We start from the raw sequence: 27,544 nt of genomic DNA on the forward strand, positions 1-27,544 counted from the left end.
TCAGAAGTCCTACCTAGGTTTAGGACTCTTTTTCACCCATCCTACAGCGTGACCTTAGCATCTGTGGAAATAACACCTCTAATGCAATGACCATTACCAATCCATTGCAGAAGCCCTCTCTTTCTGGTATACCCCAGAGCTTGGCTTTTCCCCTGGAAGACAGGAGAGAGAGGTGGTGAAGAGCTGGCCCCCTGGCGTAGACCGCCTGGGCTTGAGCAAGTGGCTACATCTCTGTACATCAGTTTCCTCCCTGTAACACTCAGAGCAAGTGCTAAAGGAGATGAAATACATAAAACAGTGACACTGCAGCCCAAAGCTTTGGCCTGTACAATTCAGGTAGCTGGAGATGAATGTGTACAACAGCTGATGTTACCAGGAGGAAGAAAGAGACTGAATATATTGTACCAACAAAATTAGAAAAACCAGTTGGTATAAATTATTTGTGCTGTATTCTTTCCAGTAAAGTGAGGCTCAGTGCTAAATTAAGAAGGGAATACAAAAATAAAAAGAATGGATGGCAGATTACTACCTGACGAGGGAACATTTTTTACGTTTTCTATTTTGTGCTATTTTTTTCCCCAAGTCAATAGATTAAAAACATTTAAACATGACCTGTTATCGAAAAACAACATGGCTGGGTGACTGGGTGTGGTGGCTCACACCTGTAATCCCAGCACTTTGGCAGGCTGAGGTGGGCAGATCACTTGAGTTCGGGAGTTCGAGACCAGCCTGACTAACATGGTGAAACCCCGTCTCTATTAAAAATACAAAAATTAGCCGGGCCTGGTGGAGGGAGCCCATAGTCCCAGCTACTCAGGAGACCAAGGCACAAAAATCGTTTGAATGTGGGTGGGGATATTATGGTGAGCCAAGATTGTACCACTGCACTCCAGCCTGGGAGACAGAGTGAGACTCTGTCTCAAGAAGAAAAAAAACAAACCCATGATATGTAATAAAAGCTATAAGTTAACACCAAACTTACAAAAAGCATATAATAAATTGAGAACGAATTTAAACAGCTTCTGCCTGTCTTCCTTCTTTCCTTCCCCCTTCCTCTGCCTCATCCTTCATCTTTATCCCACTTCATCTTTAGCTGCTCTCTACCTTCATCAGTTGTCCCCAGAAAACAGAACTTTATAACACTGTATCATTTGCATTCCTTGATATGGGGACTCCTTTCTCTTTCAAGGGGCAATCTGCTCTATCTAAGAGCATTTTTTAATTAAATAAACTCAAACTTCATTTATTTAGTTTGAGAGGGAGTTTTGCCCTTGTAGCCCAGGCTGGAGTGCAGTGGTAGGAGCTCCACCTCTCAGGCTCTAGTGATTCTCCTGCCTCAGCCTCCTGAGTTGCTAGGATTATAGGTGCCTGCCACCATACCCAGCTAATTTTTTGTATGTTTAGTAGAGATGAGGTTTCACCATGTTTGGCAGGCCGTCCTCAAACTCCTGACCTCAGGTGATCTACCCGCCTCAGCCTCCCAAAGTGCTGGGATTACAGGTGTAAGCCACTGTGCCTGGCCTTAATTTTGTTTTGAATTAAAATAAACTCAATATTTTTTCATTTTGAGAATTCTTTAACAGTTTATGACAACATGCAAGTAATTGGAACCATGCTGGTCTGTGTCCAAACAAGGTTTAAGAAATTCTGTTTTCGAGCATAGGTTATATCATTTAACTAACTCAGGTTTCCTTTTTGTCTGAATTGATTTCAACTTAAATGCAACACACGTTTATTTGGGATTTGAGCTGGATACTCTTTCAACACTGGCGATGCAAAAAAGAAAACTTCTGAATAGAAGATGTGTAGTTTAGAATGGGAAACAAACTTAAATGCATAATTATACAATGTAAGAAGTGTTATAGGTCTGCATAAAATTCCAGGGTGGCCAATAACCATGGCTGTGGCATTCTGGGAGGACTTCATGGAGGAGGTGGTGTTTAATCTGGATCTTGAAAGGTATGTAGGAATTTAATCGTTGGAGACAAATAGTGAGAGTCTCATAGTCAGTGGAAACTGCCATTATAAAGCAGGGTCCTGAAGTACAAGATGCATGATAGGGTCAAGAAACATTGTTTGATGTGGGTTTGAATAGAGATCAGTAAGGAAGGCTGAGGCCAAGTTCAAACAGGCCTAGTTCCTATGCCAAAGAGTTTGGACTTAGTCACTAGTAGTAATCTAAATCATCAATTCAGAGTAGTGATTTTCTTCCTCTATTAGACAGAAATATGTATAATGTATATATTTTTATGTATCATATGTGTATATGCTTTTTGCCTCCTCTCCAATCCTTAATGGCTCTGTTTTTTATTGGACTGAACTTTTGTATGTGAGCTTTCTAGTATTTAGTAAATGCTCTTTCATTCATCACAATTTTCGGAGTTTTTAAGAAAAATCTAATCTCTTTGTGAACACAATTCATGAAGAGAATGTCCGCAGGGAATTTGCTTCCAGTTGGTCACTTCATTTAAAGTTTTTGAACTGGGGCCGGGTGTAGTGGCTCACACCTGTAACCTCAGCACTTTGGGAGGCCAAGGTAGGAGGATCACTTCAACCCAGGAGTTTGAGACCAGCCTGTGCAACCCAGTGAGACCCCATCTCTACAAAAATAAATAACATTTTTGAAGTGGGAAAGCAGATGAAGAAAGGAAACAAAGCAAAAGCCCAATTAATCAATTGGGAGTGATTCTAGCTACTTCACCGAGGAGGCTCACGTCAATACTCTCAGGGAAATGCACTGTCCCTCTGTGCTTAGCCTTGACCATATGGAGGAGAAAGCCTTACTGGGGCAACAAAACAAACTCAAAGGCAGTGCTTCCTAGAGCTGCCTGTAGCGCCAGGGCAGTGTCTCTCTCCAAGATTCAGCCTTCCAGCTGCGAAAATCTGCTCACGTGCAGAAGGCAGGGGTTTGGCAAAGGCTTACAAAATGTTACAAGTGTTCCAAAGATAAAAGAATTACGTGTGAATAAGGAAGGATTCTGGTGAGTCCTGGCCTGTAGTTGTAGTTCTTAAAGCTTTAGCCAGTGGAACATCTGGCCTTTGTAAAAATTGCTAGAACCCAAACGCTCTTCCTTAAACATATTTTAAATATTTGTTCTCAATTGCTTGTCTTGAGGGACTTTATCATTAAGAATCTCTGGAACCCAGAAAACATCTCTATCTTCAGTGAGATATAAAAATAGGCCCAGTCTACTATGTTGTCCAGGGAATGTGCTTCCTGTTATTGGATAGGGAATGCAGAAATAGTTTGCTTCCCTTTTTGCCTTGACTACCAGGAAAGCTGTGGTTTTGTTTTACATTAAATTGCCATACACTAGCTATCTTCAGCCTAGATTTTCTTTTGAAATTGTATCACCTCCTTCTCTATTTGAATTTTATATACTTGTTTTAATGGGTTTGTAGTGTCTGTATTTCTTAGTATAAATCTTCCAATGACATTTATATTTCCCCAAAATATCACAATAAGGAATTGGCTACCCATATGGCATAGCCTGATGAGTATTGCTCCTGACCCGACCATAGCCCAGCCAGATTATCTGCTCACCATAAAGTCTGAGAATTATGATGGGCCAAGATACTTGAGAGGTGTGTAGAAGGACGAGAAGAGAAGAAGCGGCTTGGGAAGCAGAGGAGGAATGTCTGTCATTCATCCTTATTTTCAAAACTGATTTGCTTGTGACTTAAAAAACTGAGCACGGAATTCCTACATGAAGAGTTTCTTTTGGTTTCATTTTAATATAAGTATTTTAAAGAATTCTTTGTCTTCAACTTGTTAGAATGTCATGACAATGATTGCAATCATTTAAGAAGCGATTATTATGCTACAGGCAACCTATAGATCTGAACAATGGTAGTTTCTAGGGAGATTAAATGTGCTGCAGTATGCTAAATACTTAGCACAGTGGCTGACACGTGAGATGAACAAATATGCCTATGATAATGGTAAAGGATACGAATAGAGTGGCCACATGTAGCAACTAAAAATACAGGATGCACAGTTCAATTTGAATTTCAGGTAAACAACAAACAATGTTTAGTGTAAGTATGGATCCTGCAATAATGGGGACATAACTTATAGTAAAAACGATTATTCCATGCAACATTTGGGGTATACTTATTCTAAAAATTATTATCCCATGCAATGGTTGAGATATAACTATACTAAAAAACATTGTTTTTCTGAAATTTGTATTTAACTGGGAATTCTATGCTTCATCAAGCAACTCTAAACGTGAGTACATGTAGAATGGTAGCTTCTGATAAGCACTGAGATACTTCCAGGAAGTCAGCCCTGGTCCTCTGCAGAGAAGACTCACCCACTCATCATCTCCCGTGCTTATCGAGAAGTCTGGGCTCCATCAGTGTTTCTTGATTTGATTCAGATTTCCTGTCTCTGTAGTCAATTTAATGTCAGCCATGGGCAGTTTCCTGGTGTTTGACATTCGCTAACTTTCAGAAGCTGCTGGAAACCTGTCAGCCTTACTCTGGTTCCTGCCAACCTTGGCTGAACAAAAGCATCACCTGAGATTCTTTTAAAAATCCTGATGACCAGGTCACATTCCAGACCAATTACATCAAAATCTCAGTAATGAGACCAGGTATGGGCATTTTTAATGATTTCCACGTTAATTCCAGTGAACGCCTGGGATGAGAGCTGTAGTCTAGCCTTACAGGCCCTCAGAAGTCTTGGCTAAAGCAGTGATATCAACTCTTCCCAGGACCTGCTGGAATGTTCTTCCTTGTGTTCTGTTCCACCTGTCACCATCCCTACTAGTAGTATTTCCTTGTCTTCCAAAGTAGTGGGATGTGATTCCTGATAATGCTGCTAAGACTAGGTGTGCTGGGTTCTCTGAGCAGAGTATGTCTAGGCTATTGCCTTTTGCTGTATAGGTTCTGTACATTGAGCCTCCAGGTTAATTAGGTTTCTAGAGGATCCCAGGAAGATGATGTGTCTTTTTCCTTTTTGTCACATGCTGATGGAGCTAGTATCCCTTTCAACTGGGTTTGAGGCACTTCCTCAGAGGAGAGTGAGCTCTGAGTTGTAAAAGTGTCAGGGTATGATTCAATACAAGCAACAGTCCTGAGGTACTGCAGGACCTAAACACCATGTTTCTGGGACCTCAGGACAAGCAAGGAGTTGATTGACCAAACCCTGTTCTCTAGTGCCACAATGGATCCAAGAAGTCCTTTAGAACTTTGGGGAGTAGCCCTGCTGACTTCTCTCTTCTTGCTGCCTCACCAGTTACAGGATAGTTTACTTGTGTTTTGGTCTTCATAAGGTACGAGGTTTTAAAACCTTGTATAACCTAGCCCTTGATTTGTAAAGTCAAGTGCATAATCACAGTATGTACAACCTAATGTTTTCACTAGGCAATTTGACCACCCGGTTTGCTCTTTGTGTTCTCTTGATTACTGAAGTTCTAACTGACTGCTTAGTGGAAAGGAAATAATTCATTTTGCAGAGAGAATATAACATTTCACATGCTTTAACCTGGGTATGTAAAAATTCAAATTCTCCTATGACATTGCACTCCTGTTTTTGCATTTTAATCATTCTGGAGCTGTAGAGAGTTCAGGCATTAAGTAATAATCAGATGCCGAATGCCTGAACTCTACGGAGTGGTTGCTTTTCAAAACCTCAATCCCAGATAATAAATAGTGGGAGTTTATCAAGGCAAGTAGCATATACTTTTCCTGTGTTTTGATTCGGACGTGTAACAATTTCTACCTGCTGGTTTAAATTGGCCCAGAGAACACCTTTTGTGTTAAGCCCACTCACTGCTAGAAGGAACCAGCATCAACCTGACAATAGAATAATATTATCTCCCAACTAAACAAAGCAAAGAAGCCAATAATCCAAAGCCCAAACTGCATGGTCTCCTGCTATTTTTAGATCTTGAGGGTAAAAGAATCCTCTTTATTGTAAAAATGATCCAATTAAATACGAAGTTAGCCACTGGGAAACACAGCGTTTTCTTTGCACACCGTTTTGGAGACCAGCATTTCTTTTACTAAAGCAGAAAATGAAGCCCACAAAGGTGGCCGCCTTTCAAAGGAGGAACAGAGGGTTCTGGGATCGCTTGGTTACCTGCATTGCATGTGTCTGTTGGCAGTTCTGGCAAGCCGCATCACGACCTGCATGAAGTTGCAGAAGTAGCTTGACCTCATCATGCTAAGATTACAGAAAACTTCCATCCTGACTCTGACTTAGCTCTCCCTGAATTTCCCCAAAGCCTTAAATTCAGTTTGCCTTTCTTTAGGTTGGATTTCCCATATGAGTGGTCTGTAGATTTTCTGCAGTGAAATTACCCTGATTTAACAATAAAGCTGCTGTGCCTAAGTAGATTCATATTTTATAAATCTTTATGCAACTAGGAGCTGTTGATAAGTTTAGGAGTCAGGCTACCCATTCAAAAAGATATTATGTGACAGAATTTTAGACTCTGAACTTCGAGACTAGAGAGAAATGAGACTTTCTTTGAGTCTCAAATTAGAAAGCATAACCCAAAATGGGAAATAATTTCCCCAAAGCCCGTAGGATCATGCCAGAATTATTGATGTTGAGCTTGGACTGACTCCCTACCCCCACCAGGCCCCTCACTGCCTGGCCAGCTCTGCTTGATTCTCACTAGGGTGAGGCAGGTTAGCCACCCGCCTGGGGAGCAAAACTTAAGGGGGTGCCAAATATGCCGTAATCGAGGTAAATAGTATTGGAAGGCAATCCTTTAAAAAATCAAAACGAATGCAAAAAAGTCCGAGATGAACAACACCTTAGTTACCATTTTAAAGAAAAGCCGAATCCAAGAGGGCTAAGAATAGGGTGAGGGTAGGAGGGCAGAGCCATGCAAGTGCAGGGTCAGGGCACATCTTTATGTAAAACCTTGGCATTTTGACAGTTGATAGTTGGTGGTGTTTCTTGGGGGCTAGTTTGCATCCAGCTGGCGGTTTGGGTAGTCACACCACCTGTGCGTCCAAATAGAACAAATAGCTCTATCCTCCACTCCTAGCATCTCACTTAGTTCTGCTTTGCTTCGCATTAGTTACCCACTCTCCCCCATTCTACTCTAAGCCCCGTAAACACAAGCATCTTGCCGTACTTACCTCTGAATCCTCAGCACCCAACAGAGTGTTTGCCACTGGTTTATGATATGCTTCCCTTTCTGTTCCATTGGTCTTAGAATTATCTTCCAGCCTCTGGCTGTCCCCATCCTGACCTAGTGTCTTCTAGATTTGGCTTGTCTATTTGCAGTGACATCTGTGTCCCTGGTAGGAGTTACCATCTTCACAAGTGAGCCAAATGAATGGACACAGTTTGCAAAGCAGGATGGTTGGCTTGCAGATTATCCACCCTGATCACAGGCATAGCTGGTTTCTCAGTTATCTATTGCTGTACAACAAATTATACCAATTCAGTGACTTAAACAACTCAATTTATAATCACACAGTTTTTCTAAGTCAGACGTATATGTCGTGACAGGGCTGGATTCTTTGCTAAGGGTTTTACCAAGCTAAAATCAAGGTATCAGCCAGGCTTGTGGTTCACCACTTCTAGAGCCTGCGTGCTCTTCTAGACTCAGTTTGTTGGCAGAATTAAGTTCCTTGCAGTTGTAGAACTGAGGTCCTGATACTCTTGACATGTGTCCCCTTCATCTGCAAGCCCACAGTGGTACATTGGATCCTTCTCATGCTTTCAGTCCCTCTCACTTCTTCTTCTGCATTACTTTTCTGCCTTTAAGGGCTTGTGAGATTATTAATACATTGGAACCATCCATATAATCTAGGACAGTCTCCCCATTTTAAGGTCAGCTGATCAATAACCTTGATTACGCCTAAAAGTCTCTTGCTATCAACAATACCACATGCATGACACTAGAAGGTCAAGGTCATGGAGGCCTAAGTTGTACCCACCACAGCTGGCAATTTGGAAGGCATCCACATGGAGAAAGCCGATCATCTGCAGTTCCTGCTGGAATTTCAAGGCCCAGCCATCCATGGCTGCTTCACAGCTTTTCTTCCCAACATATTTGGGAAAATGGGAGGGAGTCAGCTGATTAGAATCACAGAGCTATTTCTGATGGGTCTGAAATCCCTCCTGTGGAATTCTTGTCTTTTTCTGGGACTTTGACAGAAATATTTCTTTGGGAAATGGGGAAAGGCATCCTGAATTCTAAGATCATGAGCTCCATCTTCTCAGAAGATGTGATGTATCATTCATTTCTTTGTTCCTCGATGGTAGGGCCAAGCATGGCCCAGGGGAGGCATTCTAGAAATGTTTACTGGAATCAATGAAGGGATACAAGAACTGATCCATCCTGAGCATCTTCTATTAGGAGTTTTTGAACTGATATTTATAGTCACCATTTCCTACCAGCTGTTTCCATATACCCTCAAATACTGGGAGGCCTCATCCGATTGTCCAGGCTCCCTGTGAGCAATCATAATCATAAAAACCTTGCTTCCCTTCTGAGAAAACTAGATGGAACATTTGCCTGAAAATTTTCCCTCCTAACCATTGGTGCTAGCATATGCATCTGTTTCTCCTTCCCTATCACCACTCACGCTCCCCAGGCTTATACTAACGGCTTCACATGTCTGTGCTATGATTAGAAACTATATTTGTATACTTAGGTCTGGCGTTGAGTCTCAAAATCGACTAGATGTTATTTTTTAACCTGTTGATTTACCAACTATTTGTGAAATATCTTAACCATATTTTTAATTTCCTGTTGACTCCTAGGATGAGATTTACATAACTTGGATATTTATTCCCATACTATCAATGTGCGTGCATGTGTGGGCACAGACACACACACACACGCACACACACACTCATTCACCTGCACATACAGTTTCTTCATCTATGGAAGGAAAACTGGCTATAGTTTCAGAGTAACTCATTGAAGGTAATATTGCGCAGCAATTTTATGCTTGGTTTTATACTAGACTTTTTCTTTCTTTGTGTCTTAGTGTCATTGTGTGCACCTGAAACAAAATAAGAAGAAGAATAAAAATAAGCAACCCCAAGTATCTTAATCCAGAAAAAAGGTGGAGAGTTGTGTGAAGCTCGGTGCAGATGTGAAAATTCTGACCATTTAAAAGATATTCCCTTTGCCATATGTTATTTATTGGGTGAATTCGAATTTATCAATTATTATTTGGCTTATAACTCATTCTCCTATGAGTTTGGTTAGTATAACTTTCCAGAGATCTGCGTAAGCCCTGGTTAAAGTGACCAAATAGAGTTTCTTGATCTGCCGAACAGAGTAGAACTCCCTGGACCTGAGTGATGACAGTCTGCATTTCCCTAAGAAATACTCCTGCCAAAGTTCCTAGGTACTTCCTCCCAATGGGATGCTTGCTACTTCCCCAGGGTCTCAGTCAATCTCAGTCATCTCACTCCCTGTAACAAAGGTCTCAGGCAAATGCTCCTACTGTATCCAGATGCATGTTTACCAGACTCACAGGTTGTGAAAGAAGACTCACTTCATGGTGACTCACGCCTGTAATCCCAGCACTTTGGGAGGCTAAGGTGGGTGGATCACCTGAGTTTGGGAGATCAAGAACAGCCTGACCAACATGGAGAAACCCCATCTCTACTAAAAATGCAAAATTAGCCAGGCATGGTGGCACATGCCTATAATCTCAGCTACTCGAGAGGCTGAGGTGGGAGAATTGCTTGAACCCAGGAGGCAGAGATTGCAGTGAACCGAGATCACACCATTACACTCCAGCCTGGGCAACAATAGCAAAACTCCATCTCAAAAAAATAAAGAAAGAAAGAAAAAGAAAAAAATAAGACTCACATATTTTCCAGCCTCCCAGGCCACACTGAGATTCTACCCTACATATCTAAACACAAAAGCACATAGGGCAACATAGCCGCGCAAATTTAATCCCCAAACCAGGCTAGACGTTTGGGACAATTTTAAGGGGGAAAAGGCCACCCTAACAATGCTGCCTTTGCAACTCAGTCAAATGCGAAACTCACATGAGGGGAAAATGTAAAATTAAATGTACCAGGAGAAATACCTTCCTCCACTGCTGGTAACAGGTAATAAGATGGGATGTTGGCAGTGGTCTGGTACCCACGCGTTATTATGCGATCACACACTTTTTGGACAGTAGGTTTCATTAAGGTTGTGTTTAATGTCGTGGAACAAAGATGAATTAAAGCCGCAGTGCCTGTTTTCCTGGATCCATTTCGAATGAAGGACTGCAGAGCCGTTACTTCTCAGCATAAAGCTGACACACCACAATGCATCTGGTGGTCATTTTTCCCAGTCTTGAAAGTTGCTGATTGAAAGAGAAAAGAGCAGCATGACATTCTGCTCACCAACAGCACAATCACTCAGAGTATCTCCCTGGGTGCAGATGAGAGCTCACAAAAGTGCCTCTCTTAAAACCAGACGATCACAATGTTTCAGGTGTTTGTAAGTGTGTGGATGAGATGTTGGCTAGAAGTCACAATGCTCGCAGAAGTGCAGCGGGTGCTGGCAGTGAAATGTAAGCTAGCCCTGTAATAAAAGCTCCTGGGAATGCAGAGGATGCCTTGGCATTAGGCATTCTCCTCGTGTTTCACATAAATGCATCCTGTTCTCAGGAGCTGACGAGCAGTGCATTTGCACTGGCTCATTCAAATTGAATGTTGGTAAAAGGAGAGTCCTGAGCAAACAGAACAGTCTGGCATCTTTGAAGGCAGGAGCAAGGTTAAGCTATCGGTCGCGTTCTCTGCTGTTTATTAGATGTTATTTGCTGGCCTCAGTGTGCACCCAAGGTATGTTGCAAAGAGGCACCAATGGGGGCGACTGATGCTTGGATGGCACCCATGCAGCTTTGCCTGGGCTCTTTCAGGCAATAAAGTTCAAGGCTTCATTTGTGGTTTCACCTGTTTTCTTCAGGCCTGCTAGAGATAATGTTTTGCTGGAAGAGAAAACTCCTCCGGAGAGGCAGTTGCTATTGTATTTTTTCTGTTGTTGTTCTTTTCCAAGGCTACAGCTTTAACTTTGTCACAGCAAGGGTAAGGAGAGTGAGCCTGTAGAGAGCTTTTTTGCAATATGCCTTTTCAATTAGTTTTAACAGGAGTGAAGCATCACCAGCAGCAGTGCTTGCTTGCTCTCTAGTCATGTGCTATGAGGAATAAAGACTCTGTAGGGCAGTGAACCTGAACTTGGCCTATTCATCCATACTGCACTGAGTGATTGCATGGAGTGGAGTCAAATGCCACTTGGGGGTGAAGAGCACTCATCATCTTGCATTCCTGCTGGATATATTAGGAAGGACCCTTGATGGAATCCAGTAATTAAAAGGTAAACCATGAAGTGTGTGCTGTGTGTAGGAACATGTACGCTGAGGGGAGATTGCACGGAGAAAGAGGGAGTTGTATTTCACTTTTGGGAGGATGATGTATGTCTTAGATTTTCTTGGCCAATGGATCAGTAGAGAAAGGGAGAGATTTTGTCTTGCTGCTGACTTATGGGTCAGAGTTACTTTTCCACATGATGATATCTCTTATTGTCCCCAAGTACTCAGAATTTTGTTGTACTTCTGTCTCTGAAACAGGAGTGTTTTCAGTGAGAATCCTGGTGAAAAGCAAAGTTTTGACCACAGAGATGAAATTAGTACATTCTTTTCTGCCTCTGTGTTCTTTTAGGTGAAATCTCATCTTAATAATGCACTTGGTGTTTGAAGTAGTGGTTCTAATAGTTTACTTTCCCAAAATCTAGTAAGAAATGGCTTTCAGAGACACAGAAACCCTAGGAAATGTGACTTTTGCCTTAGATTCCTTTCTAAAGATAAACAGTTTACCACATTCCTTAGGGAACAATCTTGAGGAGAGGGTGAAGTTCTAAGTTAAAAGATGTCAACCACTTAATGAAATTTAGTACCATCTTTTGTAAATAATTTTTACATGCGTTGGGTTTAAATTAAGACTCTGAAGTAAGCAGTATCTTTGGCAATATAAATTCCGTGCAAGTAATTGGTGAATTTTGTGACTATAAACTTAACTTGTGCCTGGTAAATCTCTTGTCCACCTCTTTGAGCTCTTTTACATGCTGCATTAAAAATAGAAGGATAAGTTTTAATTAAACTAGGTATTGGATTTTCCCTCAGGGAGCTGAAGTACGGTTATGTGGACATGTGAGTCCATGGTTTCCAATACGCTCTTCATATAAATTACAATTTAAAAATAAATCTGCTGCTCTTTAGATCTTCAGAGTATTTTCTTTTATCTCCCTGTAAAACAGAATCTACTGAATATTTGTTTCAATGAATAGTCAATTGAATACACACATGATAATTTGTAATATGTTATTAAAATATATCCATTTTATTGATATGTGCATCTGTGTGTGTGTGTGTCTGTGTGTGTGTTGTGCATCTTTCAGAGGGCTTTTTCAAAACGTTAAATTGGGAGCAAGGCAGGTTGTGAGCAGTAGAGTTAACAAAACAGAATAAAGCATTCTTGGCTTATAAATATTGGTTCTCAAAAAGAAGAGAGATCTTCAAGTATGCATCATTCAATGGTATTTCACTTGAGAGACAATGCTGGTGATTACACAAGGGTTCATTATTTCATGAATGTAGACTTACATGTAGACTGGTGTTTCAGCACCAGAACCTGTGATTCTGATCTCAGGATGAGAAGCTGGGAATAGGGACAAAAATTTTGAGTAGAGAATGCAAAGTGTCTGGGGGATATTAGTTTTGGAAGTTGTAGCTTCTACTGGATTCCACTCTGGTACTAGGGCTCAACTGTGTGGTAACTTGGTAGGGAAAATGATTTTGATTGATAACACATTCTTCAAGTGTTCTGAGCCCATAAAAGTGTGTCTTTTCTACTCTGTTTTGATTATTTAATGTTTTGTTTAAGGTACCAGTTAGGTTCTTCCAAGGAATATTTTTTTGTGAGTTTTTCATGGCAAAAATATACAGTTTATGGCAAAATGTCAAGGTAAAAAGCAAATACTTTATAAAATATGTTAATAAATTTTCAGAAATACAGTTTTACACCATGAGTACTGAGTTTAGAAAAAGGGCAAGCTCAAAGAGCAAAGCATAAGAGGACTCATACCAGTTTGCCTTCACTTTCAATTGAAATTGAAGTGTTATCATCTTCTTACTTTTAATTAGAGTATGTACAGCTGCATGACAGTAGAAAAGAGAAAATAAGCTGGGCCTATGTTCCAGAATATTTCAGCTAACTTGGATGAGCAATTTCGTTTCTGTCATGTGAACTATTTTTCTTGAACTAAAGCAAGTATCTGTTCTACCTGTGAAAGGTGTCCAGAGCCCCACTGGGACTACAAGTTGCTGCAATAATCATTTCTTTGAGGACCCGACCTTGCCTTGCCTGTTAAAATAGCTGGGAAGAGTTCTGTGATGCTGGAAGTCAGGAACGCCTGTGCTTGATTTATTTCCTAACATGATTGATCAAAGCAATTGTGATATCTTACATTTACAGAGCAGCCTTTTGTGAAGAGCCTGGAATGGTTTTTGGACATTATCTAATTATCACAATGGCACAGGGAAATAGAGAGTTCATAGTCTCTCCACTGTATGGTTGAGATGACAGAGAGACAGAGAGGTAAAGCAATTTACCTGAGATGATTCAGAAAAATGCTGACATACAAATGCTGATATACAGCTAGAAAATGAGCCAAGGTGAGTTCTATGGATGAGTCTGGGGGTTTCTGTCGCCAAACCCCAGTTGGCTCTCAGGGTACCCGGTGGAGTTCTCAGCCAAAGAGGAACATATTCCATATAAACTTTAAGGATCCCATCCCAACAACTTGTGCTTATAGGATTCCAGTAATCTGCCTGACATCTGTGATGATCAACTGGAGTGAAAGCAATAAAAGACATGCCTGTGGGCTACAAAACTAGGGTCACAGAATTAGTGAATGTCACTGGAGGCCTTTACAACCACTACAGAAAACAACAGGCCATATGATTTCCTCACGTTTAGACTTGAAAAATATTTGAACCCTATCGAGAGGCCTGTGAACTGCAAAGGAGAGAATCAGGATGGTTTCTCACTCTTGATACAGAAACTATGAAACTGACTGTAAGGAAACATGCTCCTTCAGTGTTCCAACTCTTAGGTATTAAGGCAGACCAAGCTTGCTTAAAGTTGATTAAAATTATTAAGAAATCAGACGAAAGTGTTCTTATACACTCATGAAGTGTTATTCTCTTTCCTCTACTTATTAAGTGTTTTTTGGGGGGGAAGAAATTGTGTCCTAGTTACAAAGTAAGAATATGATTTCACATATAGTTGCAAATATATACCAAAGTAGTTGCATCTTAGCATGTTATTTAGATTCACATGCAGGCGGATGGCAAGCAGGACTTTCTAGGAGACCATTACAACTGTGGTCAAATTATAAATGGACTGCTGACACGATAATCCAGAGATAGAGTCTGGGCAGATGGGTCCTAGAAGGAAGATCTGCAAAATGGAGTAACTATACCAGGGGATGAGATCAAATAATCCATAAGAGGATCTTCACCGATGGGCTGGAACCCAGTGGTGTGCTCATGTGCTGCCTCTGAATCTGAACAGGTGGGGAAGCATGCTCAGAGGAAGGCAACATAGAAACAGAGCCACAGGGGAGAGTGGACCAGGCTTGAGATTTTCAGAGAAGGAGAAAGGCCAAAGGACTGGGGAAGAGCAAAAAGACCTGATGGAGACTGAAGGAGCACAAAGAATCCCTACGGACACCAGTGCTGAGGGTCAGGGGCAGAAACACAAAGTGTGGTGTTGAAGGCAGCTCTCTGCACCCGAGTAGAAAGGCTTATGTGAGAAGAGAATTTCAGTAAGCAGAACATAAAAGTCCCTGATTAGTCAGTTTTAAAGGCTGCAAGGAAAGCTACAAGAGGGGCTTAGGAGAAATGGATAAGAGAGAAAGGAACCTCTTTTCCTGTGAACATGGGTGCTGAAAAACACAGCGGGTAGGGAAAATGGGGTAACCCAGAAATAGAGGAGAGAGATCCAAAGGATCGCTCAGCAGAGGGGTGTGATACTGGCAGGGCTGGGAAGTGGAGAGGGCTCAGAGGAAATGCTGTGAGTGTCCGCTGTGGATTATATACTTGGGGATGCTGACCCAGAGAAGCTGGGGGCTTTTCTTACCTACACTTGGTGACTGTCCTAGCATAGCATAGTGAGCAATAATTATTTGCTGAACCAAAGCGAAACTCAGTGCTTGGTGCTGCTTACATACGATGGCCCATCTCCCTTCTTGGGCAGTCCTCAGGACTACTAAGGAATACGGGGAATGGCTTGCCCAGCATCTCCAATTTTAAAATTTTGCCCACTGCCCAGCCCCAGCATTCCCTATCTCTCAGCCTTGTCTTAATCAGAAGCACTCACCACCAGTTGACATACTATATGTATTAACTGTTTGTTAAACATGAGAATGGAGGTTCCCTCCTGGTAGCAATTCTGCTTTCTCTCTAGAGCCCAAAACAGGGCTGTAAACATAATAGAGACTCAGAAAACCATTGTTGGATGAATGGCTTGTTCCTAATTCATCTTGTTTATAGCCCTTCTCTGGAACTTTTCCCATAGGACTGGTATTACTTATATTCTGTGCTCCACCCCCGCTCCAAACAGGGGCAGCAAATTATATCATATTTGCTGCTGTGAGTAGGATAGCTCCTTACATCTGTGCAGGTACTTAATCAATATTTACAAAACTGAGATTATTCAAAAAATGTAGGGCATGATTTCCATCCTTAAAACATAAAATGTTATAGTCAGACTCACTAGGGCATAGCACACAGACAGAAATTTTCCTAATACTAAGAGGATATATTTAAACTAATGGTTCTCAAACAAGGGAGATTTTACCACCTTCCCTGTACCCTGGGGATACATTGGAAACATCCCGAGACATTGTCACATCTGGTGGGGGTCGGGGGGGGGTGGCTAAAAGCTAGGGATGCTGGTAAACCTCCTGAAGGTCACAGGACAGCTCCTACCACAGAGAAACATCTGACTCCAAATCTCAATAATGCCAATGTTGAGAAACCCTGATTTAAAATGAAACCCTTATCACATTGTTTTATAATGATTATTTTTCATCTCTATTTTCCATTGAATTCTGTCATGCCTGTGCTACCTGAGTTCAGCACAACACCTAGCATATATTACGTTTTTAATAAATGAGAGCAAATTGATGAATGAATGAATGAATGTTAATGATGCCAGTAAAGGTGCTCCAAGATCCTCTCTGAAACAACAGTCTATTTAGAAACTGCATTTCTAATCAAAGCCTTGACATAAATGAATCGATAGGGTCAATGACAAGTTGAAGAAGCAGAGACACAGCAGTCACACATTCTTATCTTTATTGAAGAAGTCCACTGAGCCCGATGTCATGGAATATTAGCACTGAAGGGGATCTAAGAGGTCATTCACTTCAACCCTCTTAAGTAACAAGTGAGGCCACTGGAACCTAGGTAGATGAAAGGATTGGCCTAAGGTCTCACGGTTCGATGGCAGGACTGGGAGTAAAATTCTTTCTAACTCATAGTCTTGGCATGCTTTCATGATACCAAGCTGCCTCCATTATATCAGCCTTGCAAAAATTGGCACATGATGTACCACCCCCAATGTAGCACTGAATGTAACACATACAAATTATATCTTTATTGTATGGTAGAATTTGACCTTGAACTAATATGCTAGGCATTACCATCATTAATATAGAATTTAAGGCCAAGGGTGATGGCTCACACCTATAATTCCAGCACTTTGGGAGGCTAAGGTTAGTGGATCACTTGAGCCCAGGAGTTCAAGACCAGCCTGGGCAACATGGTGAAACCATTTCTCTACCAAAAAAAAAAAAAATGCAAGAATTAGCCAGGCGTGGTAGCCTAAACTTGAAGTCCCAGGTACCTGGGAGGTTGAGTTGGGAGGATCGCTTGAGCCCAGGAGATGGAGGCTGCAGTGAACTGTGATGGCACCACTGTACTCCAACCTGGGAAGCAGAGCAAGACATTGTCTCAAAAACAAAAGAATGTAAAATAATGGAATGTTAGACCTGGATGAAGTCTTGATAGCTGTCTGACAGAGCCCTGTATCCCTGGACAAGGAGGAAGGAGATCAGGGATTAAGAGTTTTATCCAGAGTCATAGAAAGAGGTCACTAGATCTCTCTACTCTGTGACCTTTTCCACAAGGGGATGTTTTCCTAAAATTAGTTGCCAAGAGTATTACAGGAAAACAAGGTTATACCTTCAGATAAATTTAGAAAATACAAGGGTAAACAAAGTAGGTATATTTGCCAAAGGACATCCCAGAGTTTTATATATATTCTGTACCTCTCTAAGAAGGAATGTTTTGCATGGCTCCTCTAAAAGTTATTAATCAGAAGATAATTTATAATATGCACCAGTGTTCCTCAAAATATAATTTGAAAAAAGGCTGTGCCACTTCTTCCAATCTATTTAACTGATACAGAAATTAAGCATTTCAGAGGGACTTTTAGTTAGGCTTTGGATGGCTGATGTCTTTTTTTTTTTTTTTTTTACCATATCTTTTAAGAGAGCTGTCCAGAGGAGTTTGATTCTTTATGTTCTGTTTCTCATGGAATGTTTGCCAATTGTAAGTCACAGTTTGGGAGTTGCTCCTGTGACAAGTCTTGCACAAACAGGTATGGAAGCACTGTCAAGTGGAAAGACACCGGGCTAGAAGTTAGAGGGTGGTGCCTTGGCAAATCAGTAACATCTGTTGGTTATCAGTGAAACTGGACATGACCTGAATGGCCTTAAGTGCAGAATTTCAGTATAATCACATGAGGTTGTGGGGCTAGGCAGTTGAAAGAGCACACTAAGAAATTCTGTGTTTCCCATCCTGTCTGTGCGATGGAACCTTAGAGCAGTTTAGTGTAGAGAGGCTAAGTCCCTTTCTGACCTGCTGCTCATGATCCCACACTGCTGAGAATACAGATCTTAATCGGTAATACTGAGGGGACAAGGTCAGTCCTTCAGTTACTTTGTGTAATTGTCACAAGGTCAGTAATTTATAAGAAAATCATTCCCAAGTGGAAACATCAATCAACAAAAACTTGCCCTTTACACATTGAGTCTTAGAGAGGAAACTGAACTACACCAAAAATTGCATATTTCACAAATATGTTTACAACAACAGCCTTTGGTGAATTTTGAGGAAAGTATATTAATATGTAATTAAAAACCATGAAAAAGAAGGAGAATCAAAGAGGTTCTAAGAATGATTTAGATTGTCACTGAGCAAAATGGTAGATAACAACCTGCACCTTAACCCACGAGTAAAGCAGTCTGAAGAGAAAGGGGGGTCCTTGTTTGAAAAAACTGTTCCGAGGGGTTTAAGATAGTGCCTTGTTTTTCTCACAGTAAGTTTCCTCCTAATTGTAATTCAAGGCCTTTAAAATCATTCTTTTGACAGTCCTCTCTGACATTTGGAATGTGCACAAATAACTAGAACTCCACTTTCAGGTGAGCTTTGAGCTTACCCATCTCTTGCTTCTCTTCATTGAACTTGAAGATTTTCAAGTTTCCCAGGATCAAAACCTTACTTAGGAAATCACATAAAGAACACCCCTATCTGCCTCATAATTGGAAACAAATCCCAACCCTTCCGAGTGAAACAAGGTATTTGGAGTTTAATCTCATAACATCTGGAAGGAACTCAGTGCTGCTGAACTTTCCACCAAGTGAAATGACCCCCTATTTTTGTAGAAAATTACATGATAGAGAAAAGCTTGGGAGAGTTGACACCCCAATATAAACTAAATGGTTTATGCAGTGGGTGAACAGAGGAAAATGTATGCGCAGCCAAGGACGAAAGTGTAAGGATGGATTGATTAGGAGGGACTTTTTCTAATTCTTGTGGTTCAGCCTTGAGTTTGATAGATGAGATCCTCAAAGCATTCTGGGGTCTGTCTAACCCTCTCAGAGTCTGTATGTCATGGCTGACTGCTTGTTCCATCGGGACGCTCTTTACCTATTCAGTTTGCTTCCAGGAAATAAAAGAACCAGAATGAATGATCTGCTCCTCTGCTTGTTTTACTGTAGCCGACTCATCATCATCTTCGCATGAAAATGCCTTAGCAGTTCTTGTGTGTTTACCCAATATGTCACTGGCTACAAAGGGGCTGGCAGTGGATGATAGAATAAAGAGGTACAGCTTGAAGGACAAAGGCTTTTCATCAAGAGTAATAAATGGAGATGATGATAAATATATAAAAGAACAAGAATTTTTCATCACAAAAGGAGATTGTAATAAAGAGATGTAGCTAGTCTTACAGGGCGGGTTGGGGGCTAGGCAGAGAGGCTGACCCTAAAGAATCATTCCAGAAAATGTGTTTTTTGTTCTCATCCATATCAGAAGAAAACCATTTGCTGAACAGTTAGTAGTTATACTAGAAAGAAATGAAAGTATGCAATTATTGGCCAACAAAACATAAAGGAAAGCTTTTTTCTGATTTGATTGAAGTCTATTTTTCTTTACTGTATTTAGTTTTAACTTTGTGTTCATGGGTTGCTCTGTTCTTTTAATTACCAAGTTAAGAACATCTTAAAACAATAGGGAAGCCATCCTTTCTTTGTCTCTGAGTGAGATGAATGTCTAATGTCTAATGATATTAGGAAGCTTTTTAGTAACAAAATTTGCAAATGAAACCTTCATAAATATTTTTCACTGTTGTGGATCCCATGAACATTCTCAGGGGCACAGATATGTTAAACTTCAGTTAACACCATTTCAGGCAGACCTGGTAATTAAAGGCTGTTTATTTCTATTTTACAGCATTAAATCTAAGCCTCTAAGAAATTCTAAGACAGATTAAATAATGTCAGAGCAACTGCCTGAAAGATACTCAATGGAACACTAGTCTTATTGATTATAGAGTGAAATGAATCTCAGTCAGAGGCAGGAAGAAAAGTTATGTCGATGAAAAAAGCTTTTTAATAAGGTACCATGATTGAAGAGAAGTTGAAATCAGGTAAATAAGAAATTCATAATTAAAATGAATTAATCATGGATCAACATCTTGCTGGGAATCTCTCTTGTAAATGAGACTTAATAAAAATTATATTAATAATGTAACTTCTAATTTGACATACATGCATCAAGTCAGGAACTTTTTTTTTTTCTTGTAAGTCTCTGAGGACTAGATGAGCAGGATGGTATATGACATAAGACAGATTCTGAAATCCTAGAGTACTTTCTGTCCCTTCTCTCACCTTCCATTCTTTTTCAGGCATGCGATAGATTTGTCCTAGGACATCTGAGTGCCAGTGTCTATGTCTGTGAGTGGTGCAACTGGCCATTGACCACCTCAGTTACCATTGTGGCAGCTCTTCCTTTGCTAGCCTTACCTCAGGGCATGGGAATCTTAAAAAAAAAAGTAGTAGTATAGTTATATTGTAAAATACTATACGGTGATGCCAGGAATGAACAGTAGTTCATATTTGAGGGAAAGGAGCCAAATACACACACACACACACACACACACACACACACACAAACACACACACACAGCATGATTCAATTTATATGAAGATTAAAAAGAGGTATAATTAATCTGTGATAACAGAAGTCAGAATAATGAAAACTTCTGGAGAGAATTGGGTATTTACTAGGAAAGCATATGAGGGAAACTTCTGGGTGCTAGATATCTTCTATATCTTGGCAAGGGTGTTAGTTACAAGGGTCTATACATATGAAAAACTCACTGAGCTATACACTTACAACTTATGTACTTCATTGTATATACTAGATTTTAACTCAAAAGTTTAAAAAAATCAATTCACTTATTTAGATGCAATGTATGTTCTTTAAAAACTAAAAATAGGCTGGGCGCAGTGGCTCATACCTTTAATCCCCGCACTTTGGGAGGCTGAAGCGGGCAGATCATGAGGTTAGGAGTTAGAGACCAGCCTGGCCAATATGGTGAAACCTTGTCTCTACTAATATACAAAAATTTGTTGAGTGCCTGTAGTCCCAGCTACTCAGGAGGCTGAGGCAGGAAAATTGCTTGAACCCAGTAGGCGGAGGTTGCAGTGAGCCAGCCACTACACTTCAGCCTAGGTGACACAGCAAGACTCCATCTCAAAATATTTTTTAAAAAATAAAACTAAAAATAGAATGTCTATATGATCTAGCAATCCCACTTCTGGGTATTTACCCGAAAGATTTGAAATCACTTTGTCGAAGAGATGCCTCCACTCCCAAGTTCATTGCAGCGCTATTCACAATAGCTAAGTTATGGAATCAATCTATGTGCCCATCAGTGGATGAATGGATAAGGAAAAGGTGATATATATACACAATGGAATACTATTCAGCCTTTAAAAAAGAAGAAAATCCTGTCATTTTTGGCAACATGGATGAAGGTAGAGAACATTATACTAAGTGAAATAAGCCAGGTACAGTAAGACAAATACCACATCTTCACTTACATGTGGAATCTAAAACAACTGAATTCATAGAAGCAGAGAGTAGAAGAGTGATTACAGGGGCTAAGGGGTGGAATGAACAAGGAGATGATAGTCAAAGGGTACAAAATCTCAGACATGAGGAATAAGTTATTTAGTGAGATCTATTGAACAGTGTGGTGAATATAGTTAATAATAGTGTATCATACGTTTCAAAATTGCTGAGAGTGGTGGGGCATGGTGGCTCACGCCTGTAATCCCAGCACTTTTGGAGGCCAAGGTGGGCAGATCACCTCAGGTCATTAGTTCAAGGCCAGCCTTGCCAACATGGTAAAACCGCGTCTCTGCTAAAAATACTAAAAATTAGCCGGGCGTGGTGGCACATGCCTGTAATCCCAGCTACTCCTGGGAGAATCACTCGAACCCCGGAAGTGGAGGTTGCAGTGAGCTGAGATTGTGCCACTGCACTCCAGCCCAGGTGACAGAACGAGATCCATCTCAAAAAACAACAACAACCACAAAAATTGCTGAGAGTAAATTTCAAATATTCTCACAGCAAAAATGGTAAGTATTTAAGGTAATGGATATGTTAATCAGCTTGATTTAATTATTCAACATTATATTCATAAATATAACACGTTATAGCCCACAAATATATACAATTATAAATGGTCAATTTATGATTAAAACATTAAAAAGATACATTGCAGTGAATGTATAGAAGAGTTTATTTTTTAAACAAGAAAGGATCACTGAATTGTAAATACTATTATTTTGTATAATTAACAGTGGTAGCAGAGACCCTTGCAAAATACTTAACATGTGCTGGGTACTGTCTCATATGTTTCCTCATTTATTTCTCAGGAAGCCTTGAGAGATAAGCAATCACATTCCCATCTTCTGGATTTCCACCAAGAATAGTTTATCTTTTGATGTTATGTAGCTAATAAGTGTGACTGTGCTGCGATTTAACCCTAGCTTCATCTGAATCCAGTTGCATTAGGAGACCTAATGAAATTCTGACTATAGTAGGAGGCAAATTGAAGATGGAGTCTGATGAATCACTAACTTTGCTTGTTGTAGTTCCTAGTCTTTCTAGAGTAGTTCTAAGGCAGTTAACATGAGTACCAGGCTGCCATGTTGAACTTCAGCTTTGTGATGGAGGAATAAAATCATGAAGGGAATCAAAAGTAGTTTCCCAAAACTTGCGGCCATTGTGGTTTATTTATTTTCAGTCTGAGGAGAGAACTTATCAATGGCATAAAAGAGAGAGTATGAATTTCAAAAAAAAATTCCTAAGAAATATAAATTAAATAATTTGTAAATATTCTAGATATGAAGTTTTTTTATTTACTTGGTCATGACCCCTTTTAACCAGCTCTAGTTTATACCAAATATTTGTTTGTGAAATGATCAATTTTGCTGTCAGTTCTTTGCCTTTAACAAAATATAAGATTTTTGCTCAGTATGTAATAATCTGCATTACTTGTGCTCTCCAGAATGCTTGATGTACTTAGATGGTGCAACAAAATATGTTAACTTCACTATGGGTCATTTTCTCTATCACTCTTGAATGGCAACATGGTGGAACGAGACTGAGTTCTTAGCAATAACATTTAGGACCTTCTTATTGCAGAGAAGGCTGAAAATTGATGCCCTCAAAGGCACAGTACTTTGTTTATGGCTATATTGCTTAGGAGTAATGACACGAAATCTGACCTTACCTTATGATCTTTATCACTTTTTTTCTGGATCTGTGATGAGTCATTCCATCAATATGGCCAATGTTTAGGATCCAGTAGCTAAGTCTTATATATCTTTCCTAAATCCTTTCCTAATTTGCTTTCTACTCACAGAATTCTGATGTCAATGTAGTGGCTCAAGAGGTACTTTAAAATGTAATCAAGGCAGTGTTGATGTAAATCATCTATTAAATTCATTCCCCCTTATGTCTCAATGACTTCATTGTTGTTCAGTAATCTCTGAGGTTTTCAGATGAACATGGGAAGCAGAAATGGTGTTTCATAGAGTCAGTCCTTTGGAATAAAAGGCCTTTAAAAGATTTACAATCCAAACCCCTTATCTTAGAGCTAAGCCCCTTTTAAATATAGGATCATAAACTTCTTACAGAACACTTATTAAGAGAAACATTTGAATTCTTTTCATAAGGAAGATACCCAAGAGAATAATATGTTTTCTAAAGAGTCATTACTTCCCACCCATCCCCATCTCCTTATTGATGTACTTAAAATGGGGAAGGGGAGAGGAGAATAGGAGAATAGCACAAATCAGACTCCTGACATTTGGGGCAATGTCTCAGACAGAAGTTAATGCTACCTACAGACATCTGTGAAAAATGAGACCACAGCATGATGCACTGTGCTTTCAGAACTCATCGGCTTTCAGTGATGACTGTAAGCAAATTAGAAAAGGAGCCTTTCTGGTTATTATTTAGGTTTGCTCACCCTTGCAGAACATTAGTCTCTCAATACTGCCCCTTATAGAATCATAGCATTTGAGAGGTAGGAAATCTTTAGAAGTACTTTGGTATCTGGTCCTCATTTTCAAAATGAGGAAACTGAGCTACAAAGAGGTGAAGTAACTGACTGGCTGGTGCAGAGCTCACTGGGAAGCCACATGCTTTGACTTCTGTACCAGGGCTTTGTCCTCCCTGATGTCACTTTGCCATGTGCTGAAAATATCTGGAGCTACCTAGGTGAGCTCCTCAGGGTTGAGGAGCATCTGGATACAGCAGGAGCATAGGGGCCTCACCCACTCTCAAGTTGCAAAACTAAAATTTCTGGCTAAGAGGGGTATTAACTTGAGACTTGGTGAGTCCTGACCACTGCTTCTTATCCCTGTGTTCCAGCTGCACGAATTTCCCAAGTAAGGTATTAGTAGACTTTAGGCCAGCTTTGTCAAATAAAACTTTGTGCTGTGATGGAACCCTGTGCTAATAGCTACATGTAGCTCTTGAGTGCCTGAAATCAATAGAGCTGTGCAACTGATAAACTAAAGTTTTAATTTTATTTAATCTTTTTTTTGAGATAGAGTCTCACTCTGTCACATAGGCTGGAGTGCAGTGGTGCAATCTTGGCTCATTACAACATTTGCCCCCCAGGTTCAAGCAATTCTCCTGCCTCAGCCTCCTGAGTAGCTAGGACTACAGGTGTGTGCCACCGTGCCTGGCTAATTTTTGTATTTTTAGTAGAGATGGGGGGTTTCACCATGTTGACGAAGTTGGTCTTGAACTCCTGACCTCAAGCAGTCTGCCTGCCTCGTCCTTCCAAAGTGCTGGGATTACAGGCGTGAGCCACCGAGCCTGGCCAATTTTATTTAATCTTAATTTAAATTTAAGAAACCACATGTGATAGATGACCACCATCTTTGGCAGACCACCGTCTCCCCTTCCCATGTCTGTGAATTTTCAACTCAGGTCTAAGTGTCTGCATTATTTTCTTTCTGCTTCCCATGCCCTAGAGATAAGACCACCCTATTCAAGCTAAGTCTAGATACAGTAAAAATACTTTTAATTATTTTTGATTCCACTTCAAGGTACACTTCCTTCATTTTTGAAAGTAACAAACATAGGAATTCATGGATAAGAAGGTAACGATTACATCAATGGGATTGAAGGACAGGGAGTGCGAATCCAGTTTAGAAGTGTTGGAACTGTTTTCTTTGTGTCTTCTACCTCTGCCCTTCTGTGCTTTGATTTCTCCACCTCTTAAGAAGAAATAAAGTACTACTAGTAGAATTGCCAGATTTAGCATGTAAAAATACAAGATGACTTGCATGTTTGTGTGAAATTCAGATTTCACTGGGTGTTCTGTATTTTATCTGGCAACCCTGTTAATCTGTTCTTAAGATATCCATTTTACCCCTTTTTACTTCTTTCTGTTACTTCAGGGAGAAAGAAAAAACAGAAAAAAAATTCTTAGACATATTTTCATCATCTTTTGTGTTTCATTTCTATTTCCCCAATAGAATTTTCTTGACCATAGAGGTAATTTTTTAAAAGATGATACATTATTAATCTAAATTAAGGTAGGCTTGGCTTATCTTGCCCTCTGGGTTGGAAAACAATTAAGTTGGTATTGAACTGAAGTGTAAAGAACTGTACATTTCTAAAGAGTCATTATATTTCTACTAATGTCCTTTCTAAATGGGTTATGTGTACAGAGGCCCCATTTTTAAATAACCAAATCATTGATCTGTTTTTAAAGCAAGAGCAGTTTTCTTGTTACTGCTGCTTTTAGAACAAATATACCTGGATTTTCAGGAAAATGACAGAAGACATTGTCTTTTGACTAATATCTGTCTCCAAAAAAATTGGGAATTTGTACATATTTTTTTTCTCAAGTAATTCATTTGTCAGGATAGCATTTTCACCCGTGGAGTACAATGTAATAAAGTATTTCTCTTCAGATCTACTCAGATGCATTTTTAAAAATAAGAGCTCATAGAGAAAATCTTAGACACTTGACTACTTATGAAAGACAGAAACCTCTAGGCATTCTGTAAAACTTCAAGTTAAATCACCATATATGTGTGATAATAAGAATAGGCAATTGTGTTGACATAAATATAAAAATGTCATGACTTATTTTTCCATTCCTGAGAGATAGCTGTCACAATTAAAAGTAACAACATTTTAAAGAGGAAATAATCACAGTGGAACCCTAGAATTTCAGGGTTGGGACCATATATCTCTGTGCTGAAGCTGAGAGATGATGAAATGAAGGAATTTAAGTTAGTATTTAGGATGATGAAACAGAACGGTGGCTCCTGTTCAAGACCACATGAAATTGGTTTTTGCCTTCACCCTGTAATCTTTTTTTCCCCTCTTATGAAGTTTCCACTTCTTATGCAGGTAATCTTTTAATTGCATTTCCAGGCAAAATTTTTAAATATAGTTCCTAATACATTTTAAAAGCCGCTATTTCCTGGCCTTTTTAACAACTGAAGAATTATACTGCGGGCAAACACTGGGTGTTAGTGATGATAATTCTCTCCCTGTCCTTTTTTTTTTTTTTTTTTTGAGACAGAGTTTCCCTCTTGTTGCCCATGCAGGAGTGCAGTGGTGTGATCTGAGCTCACTGCAACCTCCATCGCCTGGGTTCAAGCAATTCTCCTGCCTCAGCCTCTCCAGTAGCTGGGATTACAGGTATGCGCCACTAGGCTCGGCTAATTCTTTTTTTTTTTTTTTTTTTTTCTAGTAGAGACAGGGTTTCTCCATGTTGGTCAGGCTGTTCTCAAACTCCCGACCTCAGGTGATGCACCCATTTCAGCCTCCCAAAGTGCTGGGATTACAAGTGTGAGCTACCACAGCTGCGTCCCTTTCTTATTCGTTTATATATTCATTTGTTCTTTCCTCCTTTTCTCCCTTCCTTTACCTGCCTCCCTCCCTTCCCTTTTTTCTTTTTTTTTTTTTTTCTTCTTTCCTTCTTATTTCCTCTGGCGTGGCAGTGAAAAAAGTCATTTGTTCTATCGATAAAGCATAACGTAGAACAGCCTAGAAGAGTTGCGATGCATTTGTTATTTTTATCCCCATATGTGAATTTGTGTTCTGACTGAGCATGCTGATCTGCACCAGACAGGAGTACAGAGTACCCATTTGTAACAATTCGGGGGCGGGGTAGGTAATGGTGCACAGGACTTGCATCTGGGTCATGAGTACTGACATAAAGATGAGTGAGATTTTCAGGCAGGCCATGTGCTCCCAGCGTGTAGTTAGTTGGTTGGCGTTTGCAGGACTCAGAGAAGCCTGAATCCAGCTTGCCACATCTGAAGCCTGAAATTTCTGACTTATCTGGCTGTGTTGACGAATTTAACTATCAGACATCTGTTGGTGTAGGTATAGGGCACTAACCAATAGCAATTACAGCCTCCAACTCCTTGTGTGAGGCGTAATATAGAATTGGTTGAGCTCAGTTCTCAAGTACACTGGCAGATTACAGTCCCGGGAGGCATCTCTGGGGCACTGGGGAATTGTGAACTGTAAGGCAGCTAGGCCTCTAACCAAACCCTTTCAACAGGGCTGGCTTAGCTTGGAGAATTAAAAGAAATTTTGTTGAGGATATGAAAGCCATTAAGTTAGTACCCACATGTTTTTTGTATTT

General features: G+C 40.2%; 1 protein-coding gene across 18 annotated transcripts in view; it reads left to right on the plus strand.

The window, feature by feature from the left end:
- Window positions 1-27,544, plus strand: part of FRMPD4 (FERM and PDZ domain containing 4) — a 908,838-nt gene that overhangs the window by 542,669 nt on the left and 338,625 nt on the right. For 2 of the 18 annotated variants that reach the window (XM_078363748.1, XM_035287598.3), the window contains exon 1: window positions 10,616-11,306. The exons of the other annotated variants lie outside the window; for them this stretch is intronic. The gene's annotated coding sequence lies outside the window, so the exon portion shown is untranslated. Of the gene's footprint in view, window positions 1-10,615; window positions 11,307-27,544 lie in introns of those variants that run through there. 18 annotated transcript variants of the gene reach the window in all.

The sequence above is a fragment of the Callithrix jacchus genome, chromosome X (assembly GCF_049354715.1).
Source record: "Callithrix jacchus isolate 240 chromosome X, calJac240_pri, whole genome shotgun sequence".
NCBI classification, from domain to species: Eukaryota; Metazoa; Chordata; class Mammalia; order Primates; family Cebidae; genus Callithrix; species Callithrix jacchus.